The 15,544-nt window shown below is 34.8% G+C and overlaps 1 long non-coding RNA gene across 4 annotated transcripts in view; it reads right to left on the minus strand.

Annotated features, from left to right (window-relative positions):
• The window catches only part of LOC141379814 (uncharacterized), a 127,463-nt gene that overhangs the window by 11,168 nt on the left and 100,751 nt on the right, over window positions 1–15,544 (minus strand). The window lies entirely within an intron of this gene.

Consider the following 15,544-nt stretch of genomic DNA (forward strand, 5'->3'; position numbering starts at 1 on the left):
AATAATACCTGCCGTGAGTAATACCGCATTCACCATCGGGAGGCGCTATAATCACTCTCGTAGGAGAATTTTGCTTTCACCAACCAAAATAAATAAAGTTATCCAACATGTGCGTCCTATAGTTACGCCCCTTCCGCTACAGAGGCAAACCTGCGGTCATTGAGTCCATCCATCATTACACACTTCTATTTACTGGCTGAATGAGTGCATCATCCATGTAATTAAAGTGCACTTATTACTTTAAGAGTTTTCAGTGTGAACGCACTACTTACACTATTTATACTACAAAATGGCGTAGAAAAGTGCATAAGTATGTGATTTGGGATGCAGCTTGAGAGATTAGGAGAACTGGCAGGGATCATATATTTTGACGTAGTTGTTTATTCTGCAGTTAGCTTTCAGGGCATATTATTAACAGACTTTATTAGCCTACTATAACGATAGACTGTGCATTAAAAAAGGAAAAACACAAGCGTTAGCGGCATTATCATGATGGACTAATTCAGTAGTGAACTTGAGTTTATGTGACTTACACTTCTCATTGAAAAAGGCTCCTTGTGTCCATCTTTTTTTTTTTTTTTTTGCTGCTGACACCTTCATACATGGGAAATTTCACTGCATAGTGGTTTTGGCGCTGCTTGTATCTGAACTAATCTGAAAGCAGCTACAGCCTCTCACATGACAATAGGGAAAGGCTCAGCCAATCACAATGTTAAAATGTGTTTAGGGGTGGTGCGACTCGAGAAATGAGCGTGATTTAACCCTTTCTCCACACTTAGGTTAATATGACAGCATGTTTTTTTTTTAAAGTGAATTAAATTATTGGTGGGGACATTTCAATAGTTGAGGATATTGGTGGGGACACAATCGAAATCGAAATCTACACCCCTGATATATTTACAATAGACACTTTTTCTCGCACTACTTTTTTAGATATAATATCGGAGTGTGATGTTTCAGTACTCTTTCCACAACTGCTTATCTATGAGTGTCAAGTAATCATAAAAAAATAGTGCATGGCCACGTCTAAAATAGAAACGGAAATAACTTTCATCCCCCGAAAACATGGTGCTGGAGAAGCTTGTCAACACAAAGGCTGAAGATAAGCTATAACCCGTGGCACGCAAATGAATTGTAGCATTTTTAGGGCGAGCACCCCTCATTGATTTGTGAATGTAATCTCCGGTGATGAGGCGTAGAAGGTGAGCGTTTGCATACTGCAGTGATTACGGGCCCAGCCACCGCTCCACACTTCATTAGGCAGGGCCGATGCTGAAGCGCGGGGATAATTGTCTGAGAGGGGGTCAGAAGAAATGTTGCAGGTCCCATGCAGGCAGACTCATGGAAGGCCAGCGGGTCTGCCAGAGGGGGCCAAAGAGCAGCGGGGAGTGATTTATCAGGGGAGGCTTCATCCCTGATGAGAGATCTCTTGCCTGGCTCTGAAAAGTCCCCTGAAGTAGGGCTGCACGATTAATCGAAGACAGCTGTATGCGTATTTTGTTAGTAAAGCCTGTTCTGTAATCAGCAGTAAGTTTCCAGCACATGCTTTCAGATGGAGGAGCATTTATTAGTACACAGAGTTGTAGTTCAATGACAAGCTAAGCAAAATTGCATTCATAATCGTTAAAAGATTTAATTAGGTGATTATTAAATCAAAATTCAACTGCATGATATTGGAAAAAATCTGATATAGCATTTGATTTTCTGCAATATACAGGTGAAGTCAAAATTATTCGCCCTTCTTTCAATATTTTTCAAATATTTCCCAAATTAAGTTTAACAGAGCAGAGAAATTTTCACAGTATTTCCTATAATATATATATATATATATATATATATATATATATATATATATATATATATATATATATATATATATATATATATATATAATTTTTTTTTTTTTTTTTCTGTAAAAAGTCTTGTTTTGTTTCGGCTAGAATAAAAGCAAAAAAATAAAATAAATTCCTAAAAGCATTTTAGGGTCAATATTATTAGCCCCCTTAAGTAATATTTTTTTATTGCCTATAGAACAAACCACCATTAAACAATGACTTGACTATTTACTCTAACTTGCCTAGTGAGCCTTATTAATCCAGTTAGGCCTTTTCTACCTTACACTGCACTTTAAGCTGAATACTAGTAGGAGAGAGTGGGACATCTTTTTAGTTTTTGGTTTTGGCCAAATACCGAAGAAAGTAACAGGGTTAGACAAACCATAAATATATATTTTTACCAGCAACACACAAACCTCTCCTGCAAATGAGCACTGGAAGTTTGACCGCTGGATCTATGGTTTTTGTGCAGTATTGCCAAAAGTGCCAGGAGTAAAAATGTTACTAATTACCCCACCTACGGGGCAAGTTGTAACAGACAGAGGGTTAGTTGTAACACATGCTTAAAAAGGCAGATTTCACACAATTCATTTGAATTTAGTTTACATTAAATAGTGTATTTCCTCAGTACTTAATTTTTTTTTATTCTACATAGCACAGCATGTTTATTTATTTATTTAGATAAACACATTTGGATTTATTTGCATTATTATCCATTATTATACAATGCATTTACTTGTATTTTTATCTATTAATATAGAATGCATTTATTTGCATTGTTAGCAATAAAATAATTTTTTTCGATTAAAAATATTTTCTATCAAAAACATTCTTTATTTAAAAAGTTCTCAACATTACACTCAAAATTCAAAAATTATATTGTTAGTTTAATTGGTGTGCAACAGTGTGTTGCTTATTTGTAACACCCTGTTAACTGATAACTGTGTTGTGTTTTCCTCTAGCAGTCACTGTTTTTTTCATCTTTCAAAATGGTTCCATCTTTTAGCCTAGAAGAAGATAGTCACAAAAATATATGATTTTATGTTACTTTCACAGATTTTTTTTTTAAATAAAAAATATAGAGTATAATAAACATTACTTTCATGCTGAAAAAATGTTTCTTCTATGTTTCTCATGCAAATTTTGCCAAACTTTTACAATACTTGGTGGAAGACATGTGCAGACACTGGTGAAAACCTTGGAAGCATGCCATGGGTAACCCTGAGCAAATCAATTTAAACTCTGTGTTACATTTTACCCAGCATTACTTTGTGCCTGCACTCCCCTATCTTGAAAAACATCTAATAAAAACTTAAGTACTGTCATCATGGCAAAGATAAAAAAAAAAAAAATCAGTTATTAGAAATTACTTATCAAAACTGTTATGTTTGGAAATGTTAAAAACATCTTTCTATTAAAATTGGGGGAAAATATACAGGGGGTTAATAATTCTGACTTGTGAAACTTGTGAAATTACACTAATATCGAAAATATAGTTGATTTAAATAACTCTATTAGAAAAGAACTAATAACTTTACATTGTAGTAATTTTGTAGGGATAAAATAGAACAGGGCTGTTTAATTGGCAGTCCGCAGGCCGAACCCAGCCCCCAAGGAAATTTGTTCCGGCCCTCCAAATAGTGTGACCAAGACATCAAAAATAAATTTGGTTCAGTCAAGAAACAACCGCTTAATTTAAGAAGTGACGTGCACTGTAGTAGGTTCAAACTTTGCTATTTTTATTGCTGTTAAACTATTTTAGCAGAGAGATGAGATGCTGCATTATTCCTGATGGTCACATAACCTTTATGCATTTTTAACGAATATATACACGCATACACTTTATTAGGTACACCTGTCCAACTGCTCGTTAACGCACATTGCAAATCAGCCAATCACATGGCAGCAACTTAATGCATTTGGGCATGAAGACATGGTCAAGAAGATCTGCTGACAGGTGATTTAAGGGACTTTGAACGTGGCATGGATTTGTGCCAGACGAGCTAGTCTGAGTATTTCAGAAACTGCAAATCTACTGGGATTTTCATACACAACCATCTCTAAAGTTTACAGAACATGGTCCAAAAAAAAGAGAAAATTTCCAGTGAGGGGCAGTTCTGTGGGCGCAAAGATATCGAGATTTTGAGAAACTTAAGTATACGTGAGGTGAAAGAAATCGTTAATCCATATAGGCAGAAGTGACAAACTGCAAGCTTTCGATGTTTCAGTTTAATATTTTCTAAACACAGATTTTGTCCCTGTTTTGGTGTGCACTAGCTAATATCTTTAAAACTAACAGGCTGAAAGTAAAACCTAAAAAAATTGATGAACCTTTAAGCTGTAGAACACCTGGCTCAAGACAACCACATTAGCTTAAATAGTTTAAATTGCTTTAAAATACAATAAGCTTTGATGATAAGCTGAATTATCCTTCTTTGATCTATATTGGAAATGAAAACAGCATATTCTGAATGCTTATATACTTTAAATGGGAATCTGTCATTGTTTCGGAACAAACTGATATTTTTGTCTTTTTCTTTTTTGTTTTGGCCAGGCTCATGTTTGTTCATAGAATACATATTCACACCGACATCACCGACCTCTTTTTTCTCACCGTCCCTCTCAGTTACAGAGTTTACTCAAGACTTTTATTGTGTAATTTCCTGACGCCCACCTGTTTAGCGTTATGGATGAGCTGGCATTGTCCGTTTTTTATGATTACTATACATCAAGTCAGAGAAATTGACAAGTCAGTTAATATTAGCATATTTCTGAGTACACATCCCTGCAGACTTGTGAGGTAATCCATGAATAATTCATGTTTTTTTTTCTTTTCTTTTTAAGAGTAGCTTCAATGAGTCACATCTCAGTATCTCAGCCCTGAAGAATAAAAAAAATGCACGCTTTCCTGAATGCCTTGCATGCTTTCAATGCCACAAGTCACATTTTTACTCCTTCAAGTCCACCTAAAATCTCAAATCAAGTTTTTTGGGGTGTAAGTATTGATATGTTAGTCTTAAGATTATATAAACAGCTAGTTTTGTGGTGTAAATATTCACTAGTGTTCTTATCCTTTACAGAAGATATACAATTAAATATATAACATGGATATACCACACTCAAAACTTAAACTTCTAAACCTAAACTTTTCTATGGTTACTATTAATGTTTGAGAGAAGCACAGTTAATTTGAACTGTGATCCAAACTGATGGAAACTAGCTGTGCATTGAATAGTTTTAGTGCACACCTTCCAGCCAATCAGACTCAATAATTTCAAGCAGCAAAAAATATGCAGAATTAAGCCAACATGCTTTATGCGAAGCAGAGGACTACTGAATAAAAGTGAAGAGCTTTATTCTGGACAAACAACCAACTAGATGTTGGCATTATGCCACTTAGTACATACTTGCCACAAAACTAAACAATTAGACACAAAACATTGATCTGAGTTGTAATGATTTACAAGCTCTTTAATGAAATGTAAAGCTTGCAGAAAGTAGCTGGATAAGTCTGTGTTTAACCAGATATTTTCTTTCTATGGTGAGATAATGATGTCTGTATTACTTAGTATTAAAAATCCTGTAGAAAATTGCTCGCAATCATATAGCAGCTTTCTTCATCGCTGAATACTGCAATAGAGGCACGATTAGCATTAGCCATAATGCTTTTTAGGGTAATGATTTCAGGCTTGCCTATTTATTTAAGAGTTTAATAATTGACCAATCAGAATCAAGTTTTTAGAGAGTCAAAAAAAAAAAAAAAAAAAACATATATTATGGTTAAAACAGGTTTTCTGCAAGTTTCCTCAAGTCAAATTTAAGACTTTTTAAGACCTTTTGAAGACAAGTATGGATTACATTTTAGACCTAAACAGAGCTAAACACTAAGGATCTTTTGCCTTGGCCCTGTTGGTCCAGATTTTTACGTGTTCCATCAAAAAATAAATTAATTTAGTTAAAAGAAATTAGAAATGAGCTATTAATAAATAAATAAAGATAAGTTACACACAAATTACCACGTCAATCACTTTTTTCCGTGGGACTCGGCATGAATAGGCAGAGTGCTCTGTGTCGTTATAATGGAGTCAACAAACTTGGTTGGTAAAAAATGTGCACAACCAACAGGAACCAACCGACAGTATCTGAGGTTTCCGCTAAAATGACTAAAAAATCGAAAGCTTGAAGCGGTGTAGTGACGTGGTGACACGTTACCTGATTCAAAAGACAGAAGAATTGTTAGATAGAGACAACATGATTAAATATCACTCTAACAATAGTGAGATGAAATCCAGCAGTACATCCTTGATAAATTTCAGCAGAAAAGTATGGATGGAGGGCTGTTTAGAAATGCTAGATGAAACGCCAGTGTGGATGTGGATCGCTTTTGTTCTAAAATGCCATTTTAAAACTAGGGCGTATTAGTGTAAACAGGGCCTAAGTGTGTATTTTTCGCGAGCAGGCTTGCAACGTTATGTCTATTGGCCATGGACAATGGAATCGTCTATAGACCCAAACATTATACACATTCATTTTATTCAACATAACTCTTTAAAAAAAAAACAACAACAACAACATCAACAACAACACTTTTAAAAACTGTAATAAAGTTAATGTACTGTATGCACAACAGTCTATCCAAATAAGCCAACTAAGGCTGCAAACTTTGTCGTCAGAAGCTGTTTCCAATGAAAAATCACAAACTGCGTCGCAAATGTGTGAGGTTGCAACTACTCCAAGAGCTGTAGTTAGCAGCATAATTGCTGGTTGTGTTCTATTTCCGAGTTATCGCCCCTTTGCCCTATTTCTTTAGAATGTTCATCCACTTTGAATGATAAAAAAAGCTTAAAGTTATCTCTCTCATGTGTAATTTGCTTTCAAAGTTTTTATTTTTTATTTTTTTTTTTTTACAGTTCAGTGTTACTGAGCTTTAGATTGACAATTGCACTCGCTTTGTAATGCACCCCGAAATCATTTATGCCATTTTGAATGCAGCCGTGGCTCATAACAAAAGCTATAGGTGACAAGTGATTTACAAGCAGAAATCTGTTACATCTCCAAAGCTAGTGAAAAAAATAATAAAAATTTGGATTTTGCATGGTACTATGGTAGTTAAGCCACAAGTTATGTTGTTATTTGGGAAATGAATCCCTGGTCAGTATCCTCATCCTATATGGTCAATAAATACACTGAGAACCTTTATACCAGAGGTGCCCAAACTCAGTCCTGGAGGACCGGTATCTTGCAGATTTTTGCTCCAACTTGCCTCAACACACCTGCACGCATTTTCCTAGTAAGCCTAGTAAGAGCTTGATAAGCTAGCTCAGGTGTGTCTTGGTTGGAACTTGGCAGGACTCTGGCCCTCCAGGATGAGTTTGGACACCACTGCTTTAAACAAATTTTATTGTAATGAAGATAATTAAACCATATTGGTTATAGACATTTTGTTAAACATTTTATTGAGATAAATTGTTGGTGATTGGATTGGTGTTGATCCGAGTAGGTAGCTTTATATGGACAGAGAATATTTAAGATCCTTGTAGAATGATTTAAGACAATATTTCAGTGAATCTAAGACTTTTAAGGCCTAAATTGTTTTTGAGATTAAAGACAATTGTGAAAGTCACTGGCCATGGTGAGGTATGGCACAATGTTACTTGTAGGCCTGGATATAGGATATACAGGCAGTATATAGTCAGTAAGACTTAAATAATTGAAATCAGCAAGAATCCTTTGGAAAAAATAAAGAATAAAATAAACATCCCCTGTATCCAGTAACCGCTATCTGAACTGGACACTGCCCAACATGTCAAAACCTGCCCTTAGAGAAGCCATTACTGTGGTCTTGTGAAAAAAAAATGATCCACCTTGACCATCTCTCCATCCTGACAAGGGCGTCAAACAATCACTCCAAGCTCAACTGTTAATGGCCACATAAACATTACTGATGCCTCCAACAGCTCATGATTTATGAGGCCAAAACTATATTACACGTGTAAGAGAAAGCCTCATTAGAATCTGACAGAAAAAACTAGCCATTTATGAAAAGCAGCCGGTGCCCTGTCCTTCCTACTAACCTTTCTCTTGCACAGAGAGACAAAAGAACAGAGAGACGAGTGATAGAGGGGATCTAACATTTAAAGACAGTCTTATCACACTGTCAGAGCATCTCTGACCCTCTCATTAGATATGCAAGCGCATTAGCTGGGAGGACTGTCTGCTAAAGGTCAGGTACGAAGGATGCTGTAATGTATCATTAAAATAAAGGAATATCAAATGAACATTAAATACAGGAAAATAAATAGTGAGGTAAATAAAAAAAAATAAAGTGTTAATAAAATAACATGAAAAAGTTAAATACTGAGTAATACTTTAAAAGATACAAATTTTATAAAATACATTACAATAAAAAAGCAGACCAAAGTGATGTAAAATAAAATGCAAAATAAAGAAATTAAGTGATGAATTAGGAACATATTTTACTAAATAATTGTTTGATAAAGACATACTAATAAAAACAGTGTTTTCATTTATTGATTCATTTTCCTTCGGCTTAGTCTCTTTATTAATCTGTGGTCGCCACAGTGGAATGTACCACCACCTTTTCCAGCATATGTTTTACAAAGCCGATGCCCTCCCAGCTGCAATTAACCAGAATCAAGCATTTAAAATAATAATAATGTTTATCAGCTATTCAGAATCAAGCAATTAAAAAAAACGGAAACGTTCATCAACCAATCAAAATCAAGCATTTTAAAAAATCATCAAAAATTCTGATTTACACATTAATAAAAATGTTCACAAGCCAATCAAAATTAAGCCTTTAATTATGAACAATGTTCATCAGACAATCAGAATTAAGCATTATTAAATAAATAAAAAATAAAGGCTCGTTAACCAATCAGAATTATGCATTATTAAATGAATGAATAATTAATAAATAATAAATAAGGTTAATCAAGAATCAAGCATTCAGCAACCCTGTAGCATTTGTCACTTAACAATAATAAGGCTCATCAGCCAATCAGAATCAAGCATGAAAAATAAGAATATTTATCAGCCAATCAGAATCAAGCATTCAACAGAACTCTAGCATATTCCGTTTAAAATAAGAATGTTCATCAGCCAATCAGAATCAAGCATTACAAACATAATTAGAAATAAAAATGTTCAACAGCCAATCAGAATCAAGCTTTACAAACCTAATTAGAAATAAGAATGTTCAACAGCCAATCAGAAGCAAGCATTCAATAGAACTCTAGCATTTTCCGTTTAAAAATAAGAATGGTTGTCAGCCAATCAGAACCAAGCATTAAAAACAATTAAAATATTTGGAATGTTCGTCAGCCAATCAGAACAAAGCATTCAGCAACAGCAATGTAACATTTTTCGTTTAGAAATAAGAATGTTCATCAGCCGATCAGAATCAAGCAATTAAATAATGTTCAACAACTAATTAAACTTAAGCATTTAAAAATAGAATGATAATCAACCAATCACAATCAAGGATTTTAAAAAATCATCAAAAATCTGATTTAATTGTTAATAAAAAGGTGCACAAGCCAATTAGAATTAAGTATCTATCCCACAATGCTCTGCCAATTAGAATCAAGCATAAAAAAAAAAAAGAATATTTATCAGCCAATCAGAATCAAGCATTCAACAACAGCAATCTAACATTTTTCCATTAAAAAAAACAAAAATATTCATCAGCCAATTAGAATCAGGTCTAAAAAATTTTACAAATAAGAGCATTTATCAGCAAATCAGAATCAAGCATTCAACAGAACAGAAGAATGTTCATCAGCAAATCAGATTTAAGCAATTAACAACAGCAATGTAACATTTTTCATTTAAAAATAAAAATATTCATCAGCCAATCAGAATCAAGCATAACAAAATTAAGAATGTTCATCAGCCAATCAGAATCAAGCAATCAACAGAACTCTAGCATTTTCCATTTAAAAATAGGAATGTTCAGCAGCCAATCAGAATCAAGCTTTCACCAACAGCAATGTAACAATTTTCATTTGAAAATATGAATGTTCATCAGCCAATCAGAATCAAACATTAAAAACATAAATAAAAATAAGGATGCTCATCAGCCAATCAGAATCAAGCATTCAACAGCCCCATAGCATTTTTCATTAAAAAATAAAAATGTTGATCAGCCAACCAAAATCAAGCATTTTAAAAAAGAGAGAGAATTAATAACAAGAATATTCATCAGCCAATCAGAATCACAACATAAAAGAAAAAAAAAAGAGCGAGAGGAATGACAGAGAGGATGTAACATTTAAAGGCAGTGTTATCGCGCTCGCCGAGACTGTCCTCTCATTAGATATGCAGGCGCATTAGTCGGGACGGCTGTCTGCTAAAGGTCAGGCAGAGAGGATGTTGGGACGCGCGGAAGGAGAAGCACAATCTCCAGCTCCAGCCCTTTGAACTTCAATCACTCCGGCCAGCTCTTAATAGGCCTCTGGGGAGCTTCAAAGCCAGCGAGACGGTGGAGGGAGAGGGACATCACATCACGCTACCTTGACATTTTAATTAAGACTTTCCTATTAACATGCACAGAGAGAGAGAGAGAGAGAGAGAGAGAAAGAGAGAGAGAGAAAAAATAAAAGACATCTAATGTAAATTCATGAAATACTTGGAACGCCATAGATGGGGTTGCTTTTTGTAAACATGAACTATGACCTCAGCAGGAAAGAGAAAATAGGGAAAGAAGCGATAAGAAAATGCTTTGAAAAGTAAAAGAAATAGAGAGCCCTAGAGAGGTTTTGCTACTGCATTATTTGTGAAAAATGCTTCTTTTAACATTCATTCATTTTCCTTAAGCTTGGTCCCTTTATTCATCAGGGGTCGCCACAGCGGAATGAACCGCCAACTTATCCAGCATATGTTTTACACAGCTGATGCCCTTCCAGCTACTCCAGCTATTCATACACACTCCTACACTACGGCCAATTCAGTTTATTCAATTCACGTATAGTGCATGTATTTAGACTGTGGGGGAAACCAAAGCACGCGAAGGAAACCCACGTCAACACAGGGAGAACATGCAAACTCTACACAGAAATGCCGCGACTGGAACCTGCAACCTTTTTGCTGTAAGTCAACAGTGCTAACCGCAGAGCCACCATTTTTTTCCGGTTCTTTCAACATACTCTAACATAATAATGATAATAATAATAATAATAATAATAATAATAATAATAATAATAATAATAATACGCTAACAAAAGCTGAATTGAAATATAGATTGTCTAATTTTGTTAAGTATTACTTTAAGAAAAACGCAGTTATATTGATCAAAGTAAAGTAAAAAAAGTTAATTAATCTAAAACAGACATGTAATATAAAATTAAATAGAATGCAGTAAAATTTTATTGATCAAAAAATAAAAAATATATAAGATAACATTATAACAATTATACAAAAAGTGATATAAATAAATCAGAATAAATTAAAACAAAACTAAATTGACACTATAAATAAACAAAAAACAACAGTCAAATTAAGTAAAAAATTAAAGCAAAATACTTTCAAAAAATAAGAGCACAATAAAAAAAAAGAGAAAAACAAATTAAAATGGCATTTAAGGTGCAGTAGGGATCTGCCACAATGCTAACTGGTTAGCAAAATATCTTTTAAACACAGTCCCCTTCCCTGCCGTCCAAAGCCACGCCTCCTGAAACATAAACGCACGCACCTTACAGATGTCAGCAGACAACCCACTAGATCAGTGGTTCTCAAAGTGGGGGTCGGGACCCCCCAAGGGGTCGCGAGACAATAAAGGGGGGTCGCCTGGTGATTTCCAAAAATCTATTTATTTATATTAAACCATAAGAATTACAATATTTTATCTATAAACTACTGAAGAGAAAAATTGTTGTTTATAGTTAATATATACTATATAGTTACTACAGTAGCTTATAGTTACTAGTTCTATTGGATTGTGACCCCTGGTGTAATTACATAATTTTAAAGACACACCAATGGCGTCAGATGCAGCAGATTGATTTTATAACATCAGAATAAACTTTCTGGCACATTTACAGCTCTGATATACATTAAAAAATTAAACGAAGAATAAACTTGGGTCTATTGGTGTGTGTGCGCTATTGCATGCAAGGTTTCTGTATATATAACCACCTCAGAGGATATTGGGGGTCGCAAGTCACTAGCATTGTTATTTTGGGGGTCGCAAGCTAAAAAGTTTGGGAACCCCTGCACTAGATCATGTCATTCCCCAGTTAGAAAACTTTATAGTACATAATAATACTACAATTCCGAAAAAAATACTATTATATCTAGCATGTTTTCAATTGTGTAGCAAGCAAAACTTGTCATCACTCACTCATCAGTCTCATTCTCTCACACGTTTTGTCCTAAAGCGACTACTGTGTGCTTAGTGATTGGCTGACGGCGTGCAGGAATTACACTTATTTCTAAGCCACACTTACAAGCTATTTCATACCGAACATTCAAAGTAGCATGGCAAACAATATAGGGAGCGTGTCACAGGTTGTCATTAATCAAAAATGAACCAATGTCAATATAAAACCAACTTCAGCTAAGTAAAGCAGGCTAGACGGAACAGCACTATTTACTGATGTTTTGTTGTTAAACTAAATAAAAATCAACATTATCGATGCGGTAAAAGGTCCCTTATGAAACTGAAAACAGTCACATCAATCTATCGCCAGATAATTTCAGTTGCTGAACAACACTTCTGTGCATATAATCTAAGGGTGTCACGATCCTCCAAATCCTCGATTCGATTACATTTTTGATTCTAAAGTCACGATTCGATTTTCAATTATGAATAATTAATTAATTAATTAATTAATAACGAATTCATTATTTGTAGCCTACCGTTTAAACTACCTGACTTGCATGGTCTTTGTTTTACCCATAAACAAATCATACAGTAAATGAATAAAGGCAAGATACACACATAATTACCACCTGTCAATCACTTTTTTCTGCGGGACTCGTGAATAGGCAGTGATCTGTGTCGTTATAATGGCGTCTGTAAAAAAGGTGCACAACCAACAGGAACCTGCCAATAGTATCTGTGGTGTTCGCTTTAATTACTAAGTACTTGTGTGAAAGTAAAAGATGGAAGCAGTCTACTGATCCGCTGACTGCCTTGACTCGCTGTCTTGAGCGCATGACAATGTGTGTGCGTCTGTGTCTGTGTGTGAATGAGTGTGTGTGGTCACGTGATGTGCGTTTTCAGCGGTAGAGAGAAAGGACGGCTGCTCAGAAATGCTACACGCCAGTGTGGATGTGGATCGTTGTCGTTCTAAAATGCCATTTAAAAACAAAGACATATTAGTGTAAACAGGGCCTGAGTGTGTATTTTTCGCGAGCGGATTTGCAACGGGTGTGGGGCGGAGGATCGCGATGCACCCATCTTCTATCATCCCAACCGTAATACTTAGATAGCAGAGCTTGCAAACTGTGTTTTTTTTGTCGACAACACGAACGTTGTCAACATAACTAACTGGAAATCCGAAATACTTCCACACCGGCGACTTCTTTGAAAGAGGAGAGGATTTAAGCTCTGTCGACTGGTCTCCTCCGTCTGCAGTTTAACAAGCACTTCAACAAGCATGTTTTTTCCCGCTTGGCAAGCCAAGCTAACGTGACATGGGGGCGTGGCAGCATCGACAATTCTATTTTTTGATTCGATAATTGAAGTTGAGCATAAAATTCGATCGATTTCGATTAAAAATCGAAATCGTGACACCCTTAATATAATCCAATCATAACACAATCTACATAAGCTCGACTAAATTAGTTTTAAAACATAACAGTATACCTGTCTAAAAGAAACACTTCAGCCATGGTTTCATCCTTTTTGGTTTTGCATCCAGAGTGCAAAAGTATTTACAATATTGATACAGAATTTTAAAAAGTTTTGATTCAGCATTTGTTTTTGCTGCTCTCTCTCTCTCTCTCTCATGTGCACGTGTTGTAAATGCGGTGCACTTGCACGGACAAATTATCAGAATTATGGGAATTGTTAGTAATATAATTGGATGAACATATTTTTATTCTTCTGCCAGAATATAAAAATACATATTTACATTAAGATCATTTACTTTAATCATCACCATTGGAATGTGAAGAGACTTAACCAGCACAACAAAACATGTTTCTAAAGATGCTCACCTACTGCCCCTTTAACCGTCATTAAGTTTTTCTATTAACAGCCATTAAAATTAAATCAAGTAAAACACAGCAAAATAATATTAAGTAGAAACAATTAATTCATGTAAAAACAACCATGCGATATAAAATTAAATAGAATACAGTAAACTTGAATAAAAAGCTAAAAATTAAAAACAAATGAAAAATGTATAAGAAATTCAAGAAAATACAAGATAATTTTATAATAAATAAACTAAAAGTGAAATAAATAAATAAAGCAGAATAAATCAAATGAATAAAACTAAAGCTAAACTCAATAAACAGTATAAATAAAACAAAAACAGGCAAATAAGGTAAAAAAGCTAAATAAATATAAAAATAAGAGCATAATATATATATATATATATATATATATATATATATATATATATATATATGTATGAAAATAGCATTAATTATCAATAAGTTCTTCTATTCACAGCCATTGGCAGCTTCATTGTTTAAATGCAGGAGCGTTAAAATAAATTAAATAATTTTCTAAGTGGGTGGCACGGTGGCTAAGTGGTTAGCACTGTTGCCTCACAGCAAGGGTCCCGGCTGGGTCAGTTGGCATTTCTGTTTGGAGTTTGCATCTTCTCCCCATGTTTGCGTGGGTTTCCTCTGGGTGCCCCCATAGTCCACAGACATGCGCTATAGGTGAATTGAATAAACTAAATTGGCCGTGGTGTATGTGTGTGAATGAGTGTGTATGGGTGTTTCCCAGTGATGAATTGCAGCTGGAAGGGTATCCGCTGTGTAAAACATATGCTGGATAAGTTGGCGAACTATTCCACTGTGGTGACCCCTGATTAATAAAAGGGAAAAGGCGAAGGAAAATGAATAAATGAATGTTTTCTAACTGAACAGAAGCTAAATAATTTTCTTAAAGAGGATCTACTATGCAAAAATCCCTTTTATAAGAGGTTTAAACACAGTCGTGTGGCAAAAGTGTCTGAATATAACCAACTTTCAATTTTAAAAATAAATGATCTTTTTATAATCACAATTCATAAAAATAGTCTGCAGAAACACTTTGATTAACATTCACTCTTTGTGTGTGTCATCAGAGGGGGAAATCCACAGACATTAGTGACCATATCTCCCTGTTTTTAGCATAAACAGCTCTGAGTGAGAAGCAGCCGTCTGCTGTTAGAGTTTTCACACTGTACCTGGGCTGGGAGCACAATCTCATTTGAATTTAAAGCGACAGTCACCAAAATGGTACAATTTGGATCAAAGAGTAAAAGGGACAGCGTCAAAGAGTTATAAAAAATTATTAGTGGGGCATTTTAGGCTAAAACTTTACATACACACTCTGGGGACATCAGCGACTTATTTCACATCTTGTAAAAAAGGGCATTATAGGCCCACTTTAAAGGTCACATTTAGGGGTCTATATTATCAAATAGTACCAAAACAAAAAATGCAATATACAGAACTATAGTTAGAAAATTAAACATCACACTTCATATAACACCAAAAAAGGCCAAAAACTTCAACTAGTGAGC

This window comes from Danio rerio, chromosome 21 (assembly GCF_052040795.2).
Source record: "Danio rerio strain M-AB ecotype USA chromosome 21, GRCz13ab, whole genome shotgun sequence".
In the NCBI taxonomy this organism is placed as follows: domain Eukaryota; kingdom Metazoa; phylum Chordata; class Actinopteri; order Cypriniformes; family Danionidae; genus Danio; species Danio rerio.